Source organism: Varanus komodoensis, unplaced genomic scaffold, assembly GCF_004798865.1.
Source record: "Varanus komodoensis strain SLA01 unplaced genomic scaffold, ASM479886v1 scaffold9, whole genome shotgun sequence".
NCBI classification, from domain to species: Eukaryota; Metazoa; Chordata; class Lepidosauria; order Squamata; family Varanidae; genus Varanus; species Varanus komodoensis.
Window position 1 is genome coordinate 17,251,826 of NW_025336598.1, and position 7,778 is coordinate 17,259,603.

General features: G+C 39.0%; 1 pseudogene; it reads right to left on the reverse strand.

Moving 5' to 3' along the window:
• Window positions 1-937: 937 nt before the first annotated feature.
• Window positions 938-1,236, reverse strand: LOC123017127 (annotated as a pseudogene).
• Window positions 1,237-7,778: the final 6,542 nt, after the last annotated feature.

Genomic DNA, 7,778 nt, shown 5'->3' on the forward strand with positions numbered 1-7,778 from the left:
CAACACACAGCATGTGCTTAATGACAAAAGTCTGCTTTCTTTTTGAGGCACTTCTGTCAAATTATCTGTGTTTCCTTTTATTGTCATGTGCCAACATGAGGTGAAGCATCTGGATAGGACTTTGCATAACTGATGTTATGAGAGCATGTTAAATCAGCTGTGCTTTGAAAACAAACAACTTTAACTGGGAGCAATTATAGAACTTCCAAGGAACATTGCTTCGTGATGGCAGCTTCACATTGTACAGCGTTAGACAGCTCCATCATGGACAGACCTATCACATTCTGACACACACTCACATCATTGAACACTTTCATCCCTTCTATCAATCAATTGAGCCATTCTGTTATTTAGGTGATGGATACCTTTTCATGTTTTTACTCTGAAGTATGAACATGGGGCCCAATACAGTTCAGGAGCACCATGTCTAGGGAAGGAAGGTTAAGCTGCTCTCATTCCAGTGTTACAATAAAACACTGCAATAAGAAGAGGGGCAGAGGAGACATGGAGAGATTGAGAAGGCTTCCATTAGCAGCAGGAGAATTTTTCTCCCTTCCTTTTTACTGTCAACATTGATATGGGGCAACAAGTTCTGAAATGAATGGCTGAAATGAGAAGGATTAAACAATCCATTGATTCCTGGTGGTCCCAGTTTCCTTGACCTTTAAGAAAGGGCCCATGACTCAGTCACAGAGCACTAACTTCGCATGCAAAAGGTACAAAAGGCTGTGTGTGTTTGTGTGAGTTATGCTTCCACCACTTCTGGTCATATTATGTATTTGTAAAGACAAGCTTCCCACCTGTGCTGCTGTCAGGTATGGGAAGAAGTTTAAAGGTCTGTTTAAGCTTCTTTTGCCCAGTTCAAAAGATTTGCCCAAATCCTTTTGCGGGGGAGGGGAGGGAGCAGAGAGGGCATTACAAGACAGTTTTATTGCAACTAAAGGCTACAGAGTTTAGTCCTTCTTAGCAGCTGCTTTTTCATGGCCACCAAGACATCGCCGAGCTCTTCACACTTCCTCTTGCCCAGGATATGAGCCCCAACCCCTTTCTTGATGAATTTTAGAACATGCTTGTCTTTGTGTCTATCAAAGCTGCACACTTTCAAATCATGTCCTGTACAAACCTGATGTGCTTGGTCGGGCATCCGTGGTGCTGGCACTGGCACAGCTTTGAGACAGTTTTTGTCACTTTCTGGCCTTTGTTTAGGCCAATGGCCATCCGGTACCAATTTGCCATGTCTGTAATTACTGTGCTATGGATGCTACACCAGATTCGCTCAAATCTTGTTTCTCCTAGCACCCCTTCCTCCCTGTCTCTTAGTCTCAAGCACTGGATTACTGATGCTCTAATGGGATGACAGGGTCTTCTTCACATGTTCTTGTACCGGCCTTGTTTGATAAGTCCCACCACACACTTTTCTGTACTGATAGTTTGAGGGCGAAAAACAAGTAATAATAGTGTATTGTTTAAATGGGATACTTGGCAGGAATGTCTAAGGAATATTGCAGTTAGAGAGTCTGTGAGGTGAGCATCCTAAGGGACCTTTACAGGTGAGTGGTAACTCCCAAGATCTGCCACTCAGAGTCATTGCTCCTTGAGTATGGATCACCTTTGGGGATAACTTGTCTCACTAATTTGGAACTGTGGGACACTGAGGGGATGTACACAGCCCTTCATCTCTCACCTGAACAAGCATAGCTTAACGAAAGAGGTGATGTGAAGGACTACTTCTCCCCTGGGTCAGGGTCAATTGGCCCAATGAGATCAGTCATATTTGTTTGCTAGTTTAAAGTGGCAATCTGCATACTTGTCTATGTAAATAAAACCAGCAACAGATCATTGTGTGACATGCTTGAAGATGCCATTTGATCTATATTTTTAAGTGAAGTACCCTGATCCATTTTTCCTGGACTAATCTCCATTTTTCCTGGACTAATCTCCAGATCAGAGCACAGCCATCCTTCAGTTTGCATATTTTCCACACTTTTGCAATATAGTTTTCAGGAAAAAAAACCCAAATACTTATTCAAAAAGTCATGTTTTAGGGTAAAATTCATACACGTGGTGTGCACGTGGTGAGTAAAAATGTGCCAGATAAATGTAAATTTTCATACATTAAATACTTCTTTCATATAGATACAGATATAGATAAACATTGACATGGAAATAACAAGTTGAATTTGAGGATGGAATGGGCATATGAATAAATACACGTGAAACAGAACAGAAATTGCCCAATCCTTTCCTCTTTCCTTTACATCATGATAACCCTTTATAAACCACACTCTCATTTTCAAAGCATCTGATGATTCAAAAAAGGTTGACTGAATGCACCAATACATTAAATGAATATTGATTTTATGTAGAACAAATGTTAGAATGAGCAGCACAAAAACTGCCATCACTGATCACAAATTTACAAACAGCAGTCTATGAAAAATTATTATAAGCAGGCAAGCAGCCAATAATTTACTTGATACTTTAAAAAATGTACCTACATAATTCCAAAAGTGAAGCCAAAAGTCACCTTCCCCAAACTTTGTAAAGCAATTAGCTGGTTGGCTAACCTACTGAAAAGAAGTCTTTCTAGGATATCAGAGAACTACCCAAGAGAGCTAGCATTTCACTTTCTGTATAAAGCACAAAACTTCATTTGATTAGAAATGGTTGGTTAGTTAATTATTTGTAGGCTGAAACACCCATGGATTATCCAGATCATTAGGTTGTGGAGAACATCTGAAAAGCTTCTGTCTCATCTTTTCTATATCAATTAAGTTGGATTTGAGGATCATTGGCACACACACACACATCTTGAGAAGGTTTGGAAAGACAACACGCTCTGCATAGGCTAACTCCAGAGACTGTTTGAAAAGTACACCTGCTGAGAATGCTAGGCTGCTGATGGTGCTTGTACTTTGAAGTGTGCATTGACTCCCACAAAATTCTGATCTCACCCCCAGCTGTGTGTTCTGAACTCAACTGACTTCTTATTTCCATGAGATTCTGCTACTTGCTGTGATATCATCTTGGAGGAATGAGCCTTCTGGACTGCATCCTGCCACCATATAAATAGGAAAAGCATTCAGGACATGTCCTTCTTAGTGGTGGGCATTTACATTCTGGCAAGTCCTTCCTTCAAATGTTCATTTATCCATTTCTTTCCAGCATCAAAATGTTTGCTAGAACTTTGTCTGTGGGTGTTCTTTTTATGCTATCAGATCCACAGTTCCCTTTGCAATGTATGTTTTTAGCAAATTCAACAACATAGTTATACAGATGATACATTTAAAAATGGGAGAGAGAGATAGAATGAACCATTCTGTTGGAGTTTTTCTTTAAGCACCATTAACTTCATGCAAATAACTCTTTTCTGTGTGGCAATGCAAAACAGCTGAATTGATAACCAGCACACCTCACATTCTTACAACCAAATGGTTCATCTCTATCACAAACTGAAAACCAAGAATGGAATTAGGTATAGTATCAGCTTTGTTGCTGTCAAACACACAAGCAAAACCCCTTAACCAATATCCAGCAGCAAATATGATGTCAATGGAGCTTCATCCTTCTCACTCTACTTTCATTGGCTACAGTATACAGAGATGGGTAACCTCATTGTGTGACATATCAGAACCCAGTTAAAGTATCTATGCTGGAGAAGGCAGAAACCAGACATCCAACTGCTGTTTTGGTGGCAACTAAGGAACCAATGCATAAAACTTACATTCTAAATCATTAAACTTGTTACATCTAAAGAAACAGGCTACAGTTATGATGGATTCCTGCTTTGAAGACTACAGACATAGCTATGAATGCAGGATGGGAAATATAAGATCCCCCATCCCCTTGCAGCTGCCAGGGAAAGCACCATGGGGGTTGATCTTCCAAGGTCAAAGGAGCTCATGGAGGGAAGGGTAAAGAGCAGTGTAGATCCACAAGCTCCTCCTTTGCTATCATCACCCACTGATGGCAAGTCATCCAGAAAAGTCCAGAGGCCCTTCCAGCTGAGATTGTTCTTTTAAGGGGAAATATGTGGGGAGAACGATGAAATTGCCTGTTATTCTTCCTGCCCTGCCTGACTCTTACTGAGAAGACTTTGGATAGGTGGACGGTTCTATGTGATCCATTGGATTTTCAGGTCTCTTTCATTCCATTGTCTGCTCATTGACAGAACTAAACTTTTAATTTCTAACTATGCATGTGTGCTAATGAATATTAGTGTTGACATGCATATTCACAAAGGATCGATTGTGCAAAGCCCACCCACTGCCGAAGTACAAATCCAGTCTGCCAGGTCTGGAATCTGTCCAGGTCTACAACTCAGATTCACAAAAATCCAATCTCTTTAGAATACATTTTTATTTTTTATTTTTCCATCCCTACAAAACAGCTGTTCCGACATTTGGCTTATCTTCCTTCTTCCTTGATGGAGCATCTGCACCAAAATTCTTTCTTCCTGCAATGTGTTCCTTTTGCATATTATACCTTTACAAGTTCCATGCCATTTGAAAAGCTTTGAATCATCTGCTTTTCCTCCTTTGGAGAAGGAGAGAGAAGAAAGAAGAAATACCTTCTTATCTCCTTCTTTGTAATGTTAATTGCAGCATCTCTCATGTTTTGTCCACTTTCTCCAACTTAGGCTGTGCTTCCCTGTCCTCCATCTTCAACTGCTTCTCCTCCAGGATGTGCTTCCTTGCCTCTTCTCAAAGTTGTTCTCCTCTCAGCCATGCCAGTGGCTCAGCAACTGCGTATAATCAGATTCCAACTGACTGGATCCCACAGGGATTGCAGTGGACCATTGCACTGATCCAGGTGCTCCCAAGAGTATCCTAAGGCCTGACACAACCCACCAAGCTCCACTTCGTTCATTTGTGAAATTCTTGCTGCCTTTTCTCTCATCTGTTTGCTTTTATAAGAAAGTTTAGTGCAAACTTAAACCCCTTTCAGCTGCATAACTTTTAATTATCAACAAGCAGGATTCTTTAACACACAGGCCTTCACCTTATTCCAGTAAGTAGCTCTTTTAATCCTTTGCTATCACACATGATGAATTTGATCCCTCAGCCACTTACGCACTTCATCCCGTGGAAGTGAGAGGACTAATGCTAGAATTACAGTCCTGCTGCCAACTCTTGAGGTATTTCTGTGCCATCATGTTGTACCCTCAAGTAGACCAGGGAAAGTGGGTTGCTGCCATACAATGTGCCAACTTCATGTCAGTACTGACCTCTACTGAGCCATACTGGATAAATAGTATTTCTCCCTTTTATTTAATGGGATTCTATGGACCTTGGATGTCATTTGCTCCAGAATGACAAAACCATCAAAATATGTCCTGTGTCCAAATTAAATAGTAAACTTTTTTTTAAAAAAAAGCTATCCATGATTCTTCTCTAAATCACTTGTCTCCGACTGGAATTATTTTATTTTAGGGCATTTTCATTTCTATTCCTATGTTCACTTCACGGTGAATTCCACTGAACTTTAACATATTTACATATAGACATCCTATACACACTCTAGACATATATATTATTGTGCTGCTAGTTGTTATTTGCTTAAAGTGACCTGGGGCACTATATGTAATCTATAGAAAAATCATCAAAGAGCATTATGGCACCTATTCATTCTGGTATAAATTTTTATTAACTGCTTTGCCAAATGGTCAGTGGGCACAAAAGCTTACGGCAGAATAAATTTGCTAGTGCCACAAGACTTTTGGTTAGCTTTGCTTCTCTGGGCTAGTGCAGCTGCTCCTCTGAAAACTGTTAGTATAGTATATAGTTTCATACGCCTTCCAAATGAAAGAGAATACAATTGACATGCTTGAAGTCTCATTATAAACAGCAGAAAGAATGCAGAACATTTTATTTCCAACTCCAATCAAGTCTAGCAAGTCTTCCACAGCATGATATGTGCACGCATGTGCCCATGCATGAAATGTGCTATGCTATCACTTACATGCATTACAAATATATGACTGACATTTTCTATAATTTTATATTTTAAAGGAATCCAGTCCCATACCACCATTACACAGAGGCTGGAATGAAATGAGCCATCACTGCATTCTCAAAACAAAACAACAAAATACAAACAACCAAAAAAAAAGAAAAAAAACCCTGTGCATGCTTACACACATACGCAACAAAAAAGTTTTGTTTCCACCTGTTGATATAAATTCAGAGAAAGGGCAAAAAAGGGAAAATGTTTCACAATTCTGTCTCTGAAAGCTATGGTGTATTTTATAATGATGACTGGGCTACCCAGCACTTGATTCAGAGTGAAAACAGGAGCAAATTTGGATTGGGATCATATCTATTCTTTTTAAGTTTGCCCTCCTTCTGAGCTCCAGATTTGGTTCCCACAGGGAACACTCCTAACTCACTGATGATCCTCCTTCCATCCTTCCTTCCTGAAAGTGAATTAATGAAAAATGAATCAGAACCCAGAATAATAGCATCTCAGGCGATGGAATTACTGGCAGCTGCCATTTTCCATTATTAATGGAAAATGGTCTATAAAACAAAGGTAAAATTGTCTTTGATTTGATCCCCCTTTGGTCACTGCAGTCCTGCCACCTAGTATTGTGGCTGCCTATTTGTGCACATGATTTGGTTCATCACCTGGCTAAGGTTATGAGAGCTCTCATAAGCTTTCTAAGAACAATGTGTGCCATTGCACAGCGGATAGTCAGAACACCTTAGGTAAGGAGCAACCTTAAAATGAGGTGGGCAGGTGAGGTGGGTTTTCTAGCTTAGTAGTACCTACACCCAACTGACAGAGACAGAAACAATGGATATAAATTAACAAGGAATTTATTTCATAATTCCTCAAGTCCATGAATCCCTCATACAGCAGAGAGAATTCAAAGTTGGCTATGTTCCTCTCTCTCTCTCTCTCTCTCTCTGCCCCATTCTGTGTTTATGCATCCCCCTGGCTGAACTGAGGCAACAAAATCCAGTGGGGCTAAAACTGCTTAAATCTAAATACTTTGATTTAGCCAGGGTGTGAATGACAAGTGGAATATTTTAAAGTGTTTTTCAGAAATTGGTTTTCTATAAAATGGTTTGTGCCTCTAATATGCTTATTCTTCAAAGTTGGATTAGAAGAAAAATAAATGTAATCTTTTAGTTGAAAAACCCTAAGTAATATGCATGGACCTATAAGACCATGCATTTTCAATAATATAATAACTTCACAATGATAATAGGATGAAATAAGTCATAAAATAAATGGAAAATTAATGTTTTAAGGACAAATTAATCAAAAGGGTGACTGTAAGAAAGTCTATTAAAATGAGTTAAATACTCAAATGCATCCTTAGTTACTTAGTTTTTTATTTGCAAAAAAATCTATTTTAACCATTTTTGGTTAATAGCTCGGATAATGGACTCCATTTCACAATCTACTGTAGCATGTAAAAATAAAAGTATTAGAAAAGCAATATGGTGTGATCATCTCAAAACTTAAAATGATTGTTACAGAGCAAGTAACATTACATGCTGAAAGTATGAATAGTGCTTTATATTATCTGTTAATCATATATATATATATATATATATATATATATATATATCTCACAATTGAATGCATTTATGTTGTGCCGTGAGTTAGCTCACTGTGAGTGTGGGATGCAGATGTGAATGATAAAACATATTTGATTGATTGCTTTCCGAATAGGAGAAAGTGAAGAAACACAATTCACGGGGATGCATATGTTTAAGCTGGGGTGGAGGGATCTATCGAGTTTCCTGTTCATCCAAATGAATATATCC